Source organism: Chelonia mydas, chromosome 11, assembly GCF_015237465.2.
Source record: "Chelonia mydas isolate rCheMyd1 chromosome 11, rCheMyd1.pri.v2, whole genome shotgun sequence".
Taxonomy (NCBI): domain Eukaryota; kingdom Metazoa; phylum Chordata; order Testudines; family Cheloniidae; genus Chelonia; species Chelonia mydas.
Window position 1 is genome coordinate 37,179,556 of NC_051251.2, and position 14,719 is coordinate 37,194,274.

The 14,719-nt window shown below is 39.8% G+C and overlaps 1 protein-coding gene across 3 annotated transcripts in view; it reads left to right on the forward strand.

Annotated features, from left to right (window-relative positions):
- The window catches only part of B3GALT1 (beta-1,3-galactosyltransferase 1), a 344,307-nt gene that overhangs the window by 214,889 nt on the left and 114,699 nt on the right, over positions 1-14,719 (forward strand). For 2 of the 3 annotated variants that reach the window (XR_005227353.2, XM_037912592.2), the window contains exon 3: positions 12,674-12,778. The gene's annotated coding sequence lies outside the window, so the exon portion shown is untranslated. Of the gene's footprint in view, positions 1-7,819; positions 7,974-12,673; positions 12,779-14,719 lie in introns of all 3 variants that reach the window. The other variant, XM_043525519.1, reaches the window with a different exon arrangement.

Genomic DNA, 14,719 nt, shown 5'->3' on the forward strand with positions numbered 1-14,719 from the left:
TGAGCTTGTATTGTCCAGGAGGGTGCTGGACAGTACAAGACACACATTTCTGGGGGAAAGTCTGGGACTGGGAATTTGCTGGTATTACTCTGCGCTGTAATTCAAGAGTGGCTGGCTATGCACTGATACTGTATAACTGGGAGTAATTTACATGCTGGAGGCTGTGTATGAGTAGACCAGAAGTGGTAGCTCTCATAGCAAACCAATGTAAAAGGCATCCAAGGGTGGAGAATTGATGGGATACAGCTGTTCATCAGTCCAGATTGTACCTTGGGTAATGTCACAATCCCCTACTCTTTTCACTTCCTGGAAGAGCTGTGGTAACCCTCCCTCTGTGAAAGTCATACAATCTCTGGCCCACGATACATAAACCATTCATACACTTAATACAATATAGTCTCCCAAACAGGAGCAGCAGAAGCTGCCTCAAAGCGTGTGTGTTGGGGGGGAGACTCGCCGGTGCCTGAACTATGGCCCATCCCCCCCGCCCTCCAGCCCCCTCCCCCCACTCATTCCTCTCCCTGCCATAGCTCACCCTCACAGCTGTGTGATGGGGCCACGGCTCCCTAGCCCTCCGTGTTCCAGCACCTCTACTCCCAAAGATATTGCAGGAACTTGCCTTATCTGTCACATTGAGATAAACAATGAACTTTGATTCTGCAAAAACTCCCCACTCATTTTAATTAGCTCTCTAGATTTCCTTTAATGAAGATTTAAGTACTCTCTTTTTAATCATAACAGTGTGGCTTGTTCTTGTTCTCAACAGAATTGTAATGATTTATGAATTAAAATTCAGTAGCAGGGCGAATATTGTTGTTTGTATCTTTTAATTAGTTTGGACTTTCAAAAAGTCTTTGGTACAATTTCATATGGCAGCAAAATAGCTCTTGGACTGGACATGAGTGAAGTAAGAACTAGTTTTAAAACAGCATGTCAAGAGCACTTCAAATAAGGGCTATTTTATGTGATGGAGATGAACCAGAAAGTAGTAACTTAAAGAATTAGTAGTGCTCTACCTGTCTTTTCATTAAAAAAAATAAGCTACAGCAATGGATTCTTGTTTTGGTTGAACATAGAGCAAGCAGTGAACAAAATTACATACATAATACAAAACTCATGAAATAATAATAAAACAAGTGCAAAATGACTAACTGAAGCAGACGCTTTATGAGGTGAACTTGTCTCTAAATTCAGTATGTACAGGCAATACAAGAAAATGGAAATACATTAAAAAAAGAAGAAATTGTAGACTAGACATGCAAAAAAGTTTTAATGAGACTGTAAAATATTATGATAAGCCTTTCTTTAAAATATACTCAGCCTTGGTCACTGCAGTATAAAAAAAAAGATTAAAAAGTTACTGAGACGTGGAACAGCATAATTGGAATTCAAACAGTGATAAAGCGAGAGCAATGTGTAGAGCCCACTGAAAATTTCACCACAGTAGGCCCAGTCCTGAAACCCTTAGTCTGGGCCCAATCTTACAAACCCCATGTGAATAATTCTTAGTCATAAACCTAGTCCCTTTGACTTCAGTAAGTCTATTCATGTGAGTATAGCCTGCAAGATCAGGCTGCCTCTCCTTATTGGGGCTAAACTTCCACTAAAATCAGTGGGAATTTTATCTGAGTAAATGTAACATTCTTGCCAAACTCATGTCAAGTCCCCCACTAATCGTAGCTAGTTTATAAGGAGGAGCACAACAGCCTACCGCTGCTGCCAGTTAAAGGGGCTACCTTTTTAGCTCAAGAGGCAGCACTGTTTTGGTAGTCAGGTGCCCTACTGACAACACAGTAGGGATCTTCATGAGGACTGCTGGACTGGAAGGTGAGTCCACTCTCAAGTCTACTACCCTCTCTCTGACAATATTTTAAAAGAAAAATGTGTTTGGTGGTTCTCTCTGGTTTGAAGTGGTTTGTAATAGTGAGTCATTCCTCAAAAGATTCAGGGTATGGAATTTGATAAGAATTTATAAGTTCAGGTGCACACAAAGCTCATCTGAGCTACACAAACAGCTTGCATTTACAAAATGGGGCTGCAATTTGAAATCCTCTAGGAATAATAGTTCTCCTGAGTGACACAAATTTCACTTCCAGTCCCAGCAGAAATACCATGAGAACAAATTTTCATGCAGAAAGCACTCCTGTGAATATTTCAGAACTGCAAAGCAGGTTTGGTTCTAAAAATTAATGTAAGTTTCAGACAAAGTGGGGTGGCTTTTGGTTCTTACTCACTTCGCTTGCCAGTCCCTAACTTTAAATAGCATAAATATGATAGTTCTTTCCGACTCCTTCAGTTTGCCTGGAAATATTTTTTACAAATTCTATTGAAGTGTCCTGGTTTGTTGCAGTATATGGCACAACTGATCGTAGCTCTTTGTAGAGCCAGTGCATAAGGCTCCTAGAACAAATGCCATGAGCACAAAAAAGAGTTACATGTTAGGCATAGCTCTCTGTAACGGTAAGTCTTGAGCTTCCTGAATACCTGGGCCCTTATATACAAGCATGTGGGAATTAAAAAAAAAAAAAAAATGGCAAAGGCTGAAGGAGAGCAGGAGCAAAAAGCGGTGGGAGGATGGGATGAAGAGAAGAGCAAACAAACCAGAGCATGAAAAATAATAGCAAGGGAGTAGCTGAAAAGAGAGAACGCTGGGGCCAGGGGGAGAGAGCTGAGAGGGAATCAATGGCCAACATCAGTTAGAAAGAAGCACAAGTGGGAGTGGGGAGGGGGAAAGGAATGAATAAGAGGTAGAGAAGGGGAAGAGCAGGAAAGAGTGGTAAGGAAAGCAAGAGGGAGATAAATTGTGAGGATAATTAGAAGACAAAAGGTGCCAGATCAAGGAGGTGGAAGGGAAAGTAAGATCTGGTTTTTAGAGTCTCATTTTTCTTCTAAGAATAAACCTGCCTCAGCAGCATTTGTGGTAAGGCAGTATATAATTCACTGGGAAGTATGGCAGGCTTTTACAGATAAGCTTGGATCTCATCTCCTATAGGGAGCGTAGGATGGCTGTAGGCAAAAAAAAAAAAAAAAAGCATGAGAGACTTCTTTACTGTTAATATCTTAAAAAGTCATTATTTGCCCAGATTAATTTTACTTTTCTTTCTCGACCACCAAGTAAGCCATTTTCTTCAGGTTTTTTTCCTGACAGGAACTGTATGAAAATGGGGTCCTACTCTGGATCAGGCAATGTTTACTAAAGTGTATACACAAGGTATTTTTACAGGTGTCTTTTAGCACCTAGAGTTTTGAACTCCTGCCACTGAATTTCTCTCCTTTGAAAAGACTGCAGTATCTAATAAGACCTTCAGAACACTGCAGAAGGAGAAAGCGGTGAAGTTTGGGGAAATGATTTTGAATACTTCAGTTCGTTTTTTTAGCAGGTTTGAGCATTAATGACGACTGACTTCCCTAATGATGATCAGGTAGCATGAGGAGTATATGAGACAGACTTTGGCCTGTGTCTAGTAAATGCACTTTCTGCTAAAAAATAGAGGCAGGTACAAAATATCCAATTCTGAATGTAGAACAGCCATTCTACATTAGTTTCTTCTATCCCAGTGACATCCTGAACACAGGTTCTGTAAGGAGACTCCATCTTGCATTACTGAGTGTTCTGCAGAATGGCTGCCAAGTTACTCCTGCCTAGTAACAGCAGTATAGCAAAAGGGGGGAATGCAAAACTAAGTGCCTCATCAGAAAATGGCTTACTTGGTGGTCGAGAAAGAAAAGTAAAATTAATCTGGGCAAATAATGACTTTTTAAAATATTGACAGTAAAGAAGTCTCTCATGCTTTTTTTTTTTTTTTTTTTTGCCTACAGCCATCCTACGCTCCCTATAGGAGATGAGATCCAAGCTTATCTGTAAAAGCCTGCCATACTTCCCAGTGAATTATATACTGCCTTACCACAAATGCTGCTGAGGAAGGTTTATTCTTAGAAGAAAAATGAGACTCTAAAAACCAGATCTTACTTTCCCTTCCACCTCCTTGATCTGGCACCTTTTGTCTTCTAATTATCCTCACAATTTATCTCTCTCTTGCTTTCCTTACTACTCTTTCCTGCTCTTCCCCTTCTCTACCTCTTATTCATTCCTTTCCCCCTCCCCACTCCCACTTGTGCTTCTTTCTAACTGATGTTGGCCATTGATTCCCTCTCAGCTCTCTCCCCCTGGCCCCAGCGTTCTCTCTTTTCAACTACTCCCTTGCTATTATTTTTCATGCTCTGGTTTGTTTGCTCTTTTCTTCATCCCATCCTCCCACCGCTTTTTGTTCCAGCTTTCCCTCAGCCTTTGCCAACTGATCTAAACTGCTTTTAGACATGGCTTTAAAATGTTAAATCCTGCCTCAGGCCTATACGCTTCCTTTCTTCCTAGGGAAAAGGATATAATTTCAATAAGAAGAATCAGTGCCAGCAGGAGAAGCAGCTACCCAGGGCCTTTTTTATTTCAATTTATTTAAGATTTTTAAATAGCATTTAAAAGTAACTTAGAGCAGTAGGGGGGCATCTTTCAAGAGACCAGGAATGATGGCATCAAGAGCCCCCAGTTAAACAGTGTTTTGTGTCTCGTTATCTAGAGTTTGCCCATGAATTTTCAAGGCAGAATCCCAGTGTAACCACTAATTCCAACAGTGAAGTTAAGGAGAAACAAATTCAGAATTATCTAGTTGGAAACATTTTCACACACAAAGATGTTAATGAAAGGAAAAGTAAACATGTTATTTAAGGAGCATGCAGTGGCATTGTGATAGAAAGGAGTACAGAAGAGGGAATATACACCCATACCCAAGTACAGTATCTCATATTCCAATGTGACCTTAATGTGACCGTCTTTTAGTTAGTTGCCTCTCTGCCTGCCCACTAACAAGGTGGTGGTAAGAATTCAGCACATCCACAATGCACCTGTGACGAGTCTCTCTTGGCTAGTAGTACCATAAATACAGATGTGAAAACTGGGTTGGTTTTCCCCAGAGTATATCCAATTACTCTGTCAAAATTTGCTGGGTTTTTATAATATTGTATATCCGTAAGGTGGAAATTGGTACTGAATTAACCCCTTGAAAAGGGTTGTCATAATCCCAAAGAAACAGAGACCTCTATCAGCATGAGCCTAGTGTTTCTCATTTCACGTAAGGAATGGAAGGGGTTGCTTTTACTTTAAAATAAAAAAAGGAAAAAAGAAAAATATTTTATTACTCAGAGAACATTTAGGAAAACAACTGACAAAAATAAACTCTATAATCAACTTTGCTGAAAATAATGACCCATAGCCCAGACCTTTGGGAAATCAATTTGGGATCTTTATGCATCCCGTTCCAGTGCCAAGAAGAACAACTTCTGTGCCTTGAGCCAAAAGAATCAGTGGTATGGCCAGGTATGGCCAAATACTCTGATATATGCATTCCCTATTTTGCCATGGTAACCTGCGCCATCTAAGAGACAGACAACAGGCTATAGTGATTCTGATCACACCACATTGGCCCAGATGTCCTTGGTTGTCAGACCTCATGGAGATGTCTGTGACTGCTCCATGAACATTATGATCTACTCCAGATCTTCTATCACAGGGCCATCTGTTCTATCACAACCTAGCATCTCTGAACCTAACTGCCTGGTTATTGAGGTGTCACATTTAATAATAATAAAAATGATAATAAAAACGTGAGGATACTCCAGTCACTCATTCTGAATCCGACTGAAGTCCAGAAAGCTTCTCACCAATTTTCAGTATATAACATGCAGAAGATTTGATTTATGGTACACATCAAGAGGGTACAACAGGATCAAACGCTGTTAAATTGCTCCTAAAATTCTTACAAGCAAGCCTGTCTCTGAGGCTACAGTACAACTCACTCAGATCTTAAGCATTGGTTACATGCACAGTTCTGGTAGCTGAGGGTCAACTTATCTGATCCCATGACCCACACATGCAAAGCAAAATAATAATAATAATAATCCTGAAAGCTACCTTCCACTCTAATCAGACCTCCTCCTATTCACAGGGTAGCTCATGAAATCTTTCCTAATATTCAGTGCACTCTTGAATCCATTTTTCAAACCCCTTTCAGAAGTGTCACTATATTTCCTAACAATTAAGGTCATCTTTCAAGTGGCCATAACACCACGTGCACGAAGGGTGTCAGAATTGGGAGCCCTCTCTGTCCTCCCTCAAAATTGTGTTTCTTCCATAAAGGGTACTACTATGGACAGATCTTTCATTCATCTCTTAAGATCATTTCCTTCTTCCACCAATCCCAGGAAATATTGCTCCTCTCTTTTGCCAAAACCAGCCTGTCTGAAAGAAAGGATTTGGCACACCTTACATGTCCAGAAAGCAATTAAGATGTATAGTTAAAAGGACAAAGGCCTTTAGTAAAATGTCTGCTTTGTTCATTCTAATACACCACAGGGTTAGAGGACAGAAAGCCTGCAGGCGGTTGTCTCCCCCATTCAAGATTAAAGCCCGTTCCACAAAGGCGATGGCAGCTTCATGGGCCGATAGGTCCAGTGTACCATATACATGGTTTTGTGGGGCATCTCTGCATATGTTCACTACATTCTATAAGACAGACTTCCTCAGGAGGTTTTTCAAACCATAGCTCATCTTTAGCCCACCCAACAATTGATAATGGGGGGGGGCGTGAGGAGGAGCATGCACTGCTACATAAATCCCATTGCTACTGAATTTATGGATGCATCCCCCACAGTCAGAATGAGAACATTTATCTCACTTATCCAGAAATTTTCATTCTGGGTAGGGGGATGGGTCCATAAATTTGTCTCACCCTGTACTTTTACCTCTTTCTTCCAGAAAGTGATGGCTCTTTAGTGTATCATTGCACTTTTTCCCTTTTTAGGGAGAGCTGATGGACAACTGTGTTCTTACATTTAATCAATGACCCTTAGGTTAACCCAGTTTACATGTTTTTGTCAGGTTGGACAATTCTACTTGTTGGGCAGATTTGCTGCTATTGTTATTGTTAGTCAGATACAAGTTATCAGCTTTGGAAGCGACTCTCTGGAGAGGCCGTTCAGTGGGAGGAGTTATCTGGACAGTCAGCCCAGCCAATCAAAATATCTGCTTCCTATAGCATGGAGACTGAAGCATGGAGACTGAGCGTCACTACTGAATGTATAGACTGAGCCCCTGAAGTCAGAACTCCATATTCTTGGTACTGGTTGGTACTAAGCCAACACAGAGACCCCACATATTCTTGGTACTGGTTGGTACTAGGCCAACACAGAGACCCCACTTTTAGTAAGTGTGTAATATGGAGGATCCCCAGGGCCCATCCATGAAGCTGTCTTGCAAGGCACAAATGATGAAGAGGGTTGTTAAGGCGGGAGGCAGTTTTTAATACACAAGGACATAAAACATGCAAATGACATCTGTATTTTTTGTTTCCTTGCTTGTTCTTCACACATGAATTATTCCTCTAGAATATATAATGTACGGAGAATAAAATGTACTTGCTTCAATCTGCCCCCTATAAAGTAACAAGCTGGCAAAATTAAGTTGAAATTGGAGCTCAGAAGGACTAGCTGGTGAGGCTTAGACCACGTGAAACAGATTGGGAGACTGAGGAGAACAAGGGGCAGAAGTAGCAGAGGCAGTGTCAACTTCCTTGACTAAAGTAGTTTGTCCATTCTTTGCTAGTCAAATTTGCAACAAGGGAGTCTTATTGGTTCCACAGCTGCTCGTGGATACTCAAAGAACAGCAGAGGTCAGGTATACTCATTGGCCAGGAGATTGTGATTTTTTTCCCCTTAGCTGCGAGTTTAGCCTGTATCCTTGCTCTTGTCAGCTTCTCTTCGATTACAGCAGTGTACTCCCTGTGACGGCAGATCTGAAGTCAACTTGAGAACTTCATCGAGTGAAGAACGTAGGGGCCACATTCTTAGTGATGTTCCTGAAGGAAGCAAGTAACTCCTATATTCTCTAATCTGCACTCGTTTCCAGCGTCTTACAAAATGCAGTAAGTTTCACGTGGCTGAATTTTGACTACCTTAGAGATTTCCCTTTTTTCTGTGTTAAGATGCTGCAGTCAAGAGTAGCCATGGCACTTCAGTTAACAACTTTCAGTTTATAATAGGAGAGGGTTGGCAATAGGGCATTTCACTGAAGAGTTCTCATTTCTACAATGTTCTCTCTCTCTGTGTCCATCAAAGCCCAAGTTTTATGACCATCAAATCAGTTTTTTAAAAAATAATCCATTTGCTAAACACTCTCATGGGAGAAGAGGAATTAAGTGGATTGATTTGTGAGTCTCAATTGGGGCTGGAGGACTTAATTATGGATATAGGTAAAATATCTAAACGAAGTTGTGCATCACCTAGAGTTATTATAGATAACTGTATGTAAAATACATCAATCACTACACAGGTACACGTGTACGTGCGCGTACACACACACGTGTTTTGGTAGACAATTCTGAAAAAGAGAAGATTATTTCATAGTATTTTTGGCATGATAATGCCAGTGTAAAAACCAAAGTTTCATAATGAGGCATCTTTAAATATGAAGGCTCTGTTTAATAGCAGAGTCTCATGTGGGATTGTACAAGAAAAGCAGTGATGTTTGTCAGTTACTTTAGAGCCATTATTAGAACAGATCGAAGAAGTCTATCTGAATCTTTTTCCTTTTGACATAAAACACCTCCTCTACAGTTTGAAGAGCTCAAAATAGTTTAGAACTTCTCTAGTTACAGAATTCATAGTAAAAAAAATGTCCGATGAAAGACAGAGAGAAGCCAAGACTATTCTTAAAGAACAGTATATGTGCCTAAGATTAGACACAGGCCTAGACAGAGACAGACAGTACCTTCTTCATGACTACATGTGAAGTTAGATTTACTGCCACAATGTAACCTCATCCCTGCTTTGGAGCCAGCCATAATGTGGCTGGGGAGTACAGACCCATCTCTTTTACAGTGCCACAATAAGTACTATCTACCTGAAAGTGGGTAGGGTGAGTGCTGGGCCCTGGCAGTACTGGCTGGGCACATGGAGAGAAGCATATCGCATCGCTCCAAGGATGGAGTAGCTATCATACTAGGATGTAATACTTGGCAGCCCCTCGGAGGAATTTTGGCAAGATCAACCCAAATTCCTCCCACGGCTCCCATTGCTTCATGGCCCTTTCAGGAACTTCCTCCAGCACACTTAAGTGTATCAGTCTATCCTTTAGAGACTGAAACAATTAGATTTTGCACTGCTATTAGATTCACTCTTATAGTTAGAAAAGGTACTTCTGCTTGGAGATGTTCCTGACTCTATATTCTGCCAGGTTTTCCTGTAGAACTCCTGGGTTGAAGGGTTTATCTTTTAAGGCAAATCTGATTAGTGGCCATTACTTCTGATAGAAATTTAAGACTGTCTGCCAGTGCCAGGGTTGGGGATTTTTTTTTTTTTTTTTTTTTTTTGCTTCCAGAAGTGCAGTAGTAAATTCTTGTCCCGATTTCATTCCCAAAGCAATTCTGTGGTTTCAAAAGGATTAGGTTATAATTCCTTTCCTTTATCTTTAAACTACAAAAATTGGAAAGACTTCATTACTGTTTGGACACTGGTTAGATTATTAACTGTCTGCATTGGGCAGATGGTTTTAAGAAAGCTGGATAGTGTGTTTCCCATCTTATGAGATATATGGTATTTCATATCTTTTTATTCCAGATACAGAAAGGGGAATGGCTAAGGTTTAGGTGGCCTAAATATAGTATGGAGACAAAAGGTGCTAAGAAAAGCTGAAGCAGAAGAGCTTAGTAGTCATTGTGCCTGAGGTATGGAAGCCCCTTTAGCCAAAAATGTGGATTAATATGGTAAAAATCCATAAAAACAGTTCACATTACCTAGCACTATAAACTCAAAGCTGTTTCTGAGCATGATTCAGCAATGCAATATAGAAAGCAAGTCTTAGCTTACAAAAGTTTTCTTCTTGAAGACAACATGGGACAATGATCTATGCTCTAGTTCAATCATAAAACTAAAACAAGTAATTTTCCCCTCTCGCTTTGCCCCACCTCCATACTGCTGGGTTCATCCTATTCTTATAGAAGAATATCCCTTTAGTATTTTCCTCCTCTCAAAACAGCTCCTTTTGAAGATACCTGGGGGGAGGGATAGCTCAGTGGTTTGAGCATTGGCCTGCTAAACCCTGGGTTGTGAGTTCAATCCTTGAGGGGGCCATTTAGGGATCTGGGGCAAAAACTGGGGATTGGGGATTTGAGCAGGGGGTTGGACTAGATGACCTCCTGAGGCCCCTTCCAACCTTGAGATTCTATGATTCTACTTGAGAGCACGATGGAGCACTAAGAACACCACCAAACCAACAAAAAGTTACTTGAAAGGAAGGGGACGTTCTTAAAGGGCTTGTCTACAGTGATAAATTACATTATGTTCTGTTGCAATCATGAGGAATCCTGGTAACTAATACAATGTTAAATGCGCAGTGTACACCAGGGAGAGGGTAAGTTCCCTGGCAGGCCAGGATGGTTGTTTACCTGCTGGATCCGCAGGTTCGGCCGATCGCAGCTCCTACTGGCCGTGGTTTGCTGCTCCAGGCCAATGGGGGCTGCGGGAAACAGCAGCCAGTACATCTCTCGGCCCGCACCACTTCCTGCAGCCCCCATTGACCTGGAGCGGTGAATCATGGCCAGTGGGAGCTGCAATTGGCTGAACCTGTGGATGTGGCAGGTAAACAAACCGGCCCGGCCCTCCAGGGGGCTTACCCTGACATGCCATATGCCAAAGGTTGCTGATCCCCGGTGTACACAAAGTTAGCATCATGCCCTCCAGTGATGGTAAACCACAACCAGCTGACATGATGTTAAACACTCAGTCCCTGTCTACTCTGAGTGTTAAATTGTGTTTAACATCATGAAAGTTACTATGACTTCTCAGGGTTGTGTTCTAATACAGTATAATTTCTGGGCAAACACAAGCCAGAACTGACTTCTTCAAATGAAAGCAAGATGCATCATAGGGCCAACTTTGAGTACAGTTGTTGTGGTGATTATGCCAGTGGCAAACCTGGCACACAGAATAAAGATTTTTCATTTAAATCAGGTAATCCTGCCCTTTCCTCACTTAATGCCCTCACTGTTGATCCTAGGTTACTGGATAAGGTACTAATTAAAAATATTTTCTTCAAGGTAGTTTTTCTGCACATGACATGCCACTTTATATTAGCTCCTATTGTGCCTGCTTAGTGCACCACATAAGATCCTTTAAGACAGATGCTCTCAAAACAGTGTATCGGGGTTACACATCGTTTGCACTGAAGTGGCTACTCTGGATATAAATAGGGTTGATATAAAGGGTCCTTTGGTAGCTTCTACCTGGGTTCCATGTTTTTGTGAGTTTAGCCAAAACCTTGCTATTTAAATTAGTGGAAGATTTTGTTAACAATTATTCATTATTATTTTGAAGGATTAAGAAAAAGAAGTCAATTTTTGTTTCAAAATGCTTACAGGAAAACTTTAAAAGGGAAATCAAGGATAAACCCTGTATGACATAGAAAGATCACAGAATTCATTCTAAAAGTTATATACCAAACCTTTTTCAGACAGTTTTTCTCCTATGATGAGTGTTCAACTTATGATACTTCTCATCGGCCAAAAATATGAGACATCACGTAAGCAATTTGGTTACATGTAAAATATTGTATGCAGAGCTATGTTTTTGCCTCATTGCACAATGTTTTTAACATTACAACATTTAAATAATTTTTTGCTCTTTACAAACTGTAATCAGTGTCAGTCCAAGTAATTTCTAGATGTACTAAAACAGTCTAGCAGTGAAATTGAGTTGATGATCCCAGGCCAATTTCTAAGGGACTGGAGTTCATAAAAAACAACAGACTAGCACTTACCAGAGGGGCCAAAGACTGAGTAGGATTGGAGTCTGAAACTGACCTTTGAACTATAGGGTTTGGTCTTCTTCAAACAACTCAGGGTTAAGCATGTTGGTGGAGCAACAAACTATACCTGCTTGTGCCATGCAGTGTAAATGATCTGTAGACATGTATGGTGAGATTCTGCAATGTGCTTCTAAGCCATATTTACACACTCCTGATCTTGGGCTGCTTCAGGAGCTAGAGAGGCCCTCGCTGTAATTTAGACAGTCCTGGGAACCCGTCTAAGAACACGTCTGCACAAACACTTATTGAGCAGCAAGCTGGGGTGTAAATCTGCAGTGCACAGTGTGCTGGAGCACTAAGTGTCCTTGGGGACCTTCAGCTGACTACTAAAAGTTCCCTAACGTGCACTAACTTACTGCGGTTTCAGATATTTGCCACCCTTGCTAACATTTTCAATAAACTGAAAGAAAATTGGTTCATGCAAGTTAACACACAGGTATTGAACATGGTTATTGTAGTCTACTTTTCTTTCCTTTCCTTTTCTTTTCTTTTGTTGTTGTTGTTGTTACCCATCTGTCCTTCTCTTACTCCCATCTGTTTCTTTCACTCAGGGTGCTGGAATCTTGTTTCATGACATGGAGTCTAAGCTCTTAATGTAGCACAGTATATGTTACCCAACTGAAAATGCTTTCTGAGAATAAATCATTGTCCTTGTATTCTGTAGGAAGCAACAAACATTGATTTTGTGGTTAATGTGTATGAGAAATCTTTCTTTCAACAGAACGAATATTGTAACTGTCAATAAATGCCCTCTAATTTCAGATTATGCACTTCAGAATAATACCATAAAGGATCATCATTTTAATCAGCTATTGACTACAGTTTGGGGACCATACATAGATTCCACGCCTTGCTGCTTTTTATATGGTAAGTACTATATAATGCCTTAAACTGTTTTCAAGTCTTTAAAGTTTGTACAACAGCATGTCAGATTTGCAATACTGTGCTTATTCGATACCAAATGTTCCTTTAAACCACCAAGAAGGGAGACTGGTTTCATTCCTTGGTTTGGTTTAATAGCTTCTCTGCATGACAAATGATTTGTGATCCTGGAGGTCAACATAGTGAAGCGTAAAAATAGTTATTTGGGGCAGTTTGAATGGTGTTATATTTCCCCCAACAAGGACTGACACTTTTATAAAAGAATTACAGGATATTTGACAGTTACCAGTAACAGATTTTTAAGTAATAGCTCATAGTTTTATGCAATGTGGTGAATAAAATTCATAGGAATGTAAAAAAAAAAATCAACTAGTTTTATTATTTTAAAATGCTTTAAAGTGTATATTAATTCTTTCCAAAAGGGGAAAAAAAATAGTACCACATTTCCCATAATCTCTGTGTCAGTCTCTTTTCGATGAATATGGCATTTTAAATTCATTCAGCCTGATAATGCTTCGTTGTATATGTTAATGCTTCACTAATAATATCAGAGGAACATCTTTGGTTTATGTCTATGGTAGAACTTTCAACTGATAAGGAACATAGAATCATAATTGAAATGACAAACAAAGTATCAATTTGAAAGAGTATATCATTAAGTTATTTAACTTTGCTGCTAGGGCGATATTCAGACAGAAGTGAGAAGTCACGTTAGGAAATCCTATTTCTTCCAGTACAAGATAATTTAATACAAAAATCAAATAATTCAGTAATGCATTCTCCTGTGTGATTCTTGGCAATTGAAAGTTATACATTGTCTACCCCTTCAACAAATAAAAGGAGTTTTTATGTTGTAAAGAGTTAAAAATACGCACCGAGTATTTAACGGGGAAAGTAAAACACTTTCCAAGATGAAAAATGGAAACAAAGCCCAGTAATAGTACATATTGTAGAAGTTTCATGTTAAAAAAAATCTATAATTGTGATGTAGACTACTTGAAAAAATGAGTAAATGCATAAAGGTTAGAAGAATTACTACACTTAAATACACAAGCCATTTCCCCATTTTATGACAAGAGTTTAGAGTACTTAAAAATGAAAGTAAATGGAAAATAGCTGATATTAATCATACAAAAGAAATTTAAAGCATATAGCTTTTACAGCCATTAAGAGACCAGTTCATAAAAGCTTTAAACACCATTTGCGTAAGTTTTCCATATAGCATTTCAAATAGCATTTAGACAGGAAAGCAATTGTTTGAGTAAAAGAACATGTTTTTGCAATTTGTGAGCTTTTTCTCCCTGTTCACAATTAATTTCCACTGTAAAGAGTTCAAAACCAACAAAAAGGATATCTTTGAGAGGGAAAAGTTTTAAAGAGGGGGGTTCTGTATTAGTAAGCTAACTTTGCTAGATGGATTCATTAAGCAAAAATCTAGATAATGTATATATAATAAGAGTGACTCAGTATGAACCATTTGGTATTCAAACCAGCTCACTTGGGTTCTGCTTCCTTTGTAATGAAAGTTTAGCCACCAATTAACTTAACTGAGAGCAGGACTGGGCCTTTGATGGACCCGTGCCTCCAGTGTTTTTCCCCACATTTGTATGGTATCAATATTCATAGCCATATTCAGTGGAGTTACATAGGGTAACTGAGTAAAGAATACAGTCTTGCAATGGAAAGTCAGAGCTCATTTATACAGGTGAGAGCAACAGTGACGCACAGCTACAGCCCCTGAACTCAATCCTTTGTTTACTCATGATCAGGACCATGAATATTTGTGATCCCATGACCGCATAGTCCACCCCTTCCCTGGAATTAGAGCTCCAATCTAAAAACTCATTTAATTTTCTTCTAGCCCTAATGGTTGCAAAAACCACAGAAATAAATGTAGCCCAAGGTAAATGGGAGTGTTTAGATGCC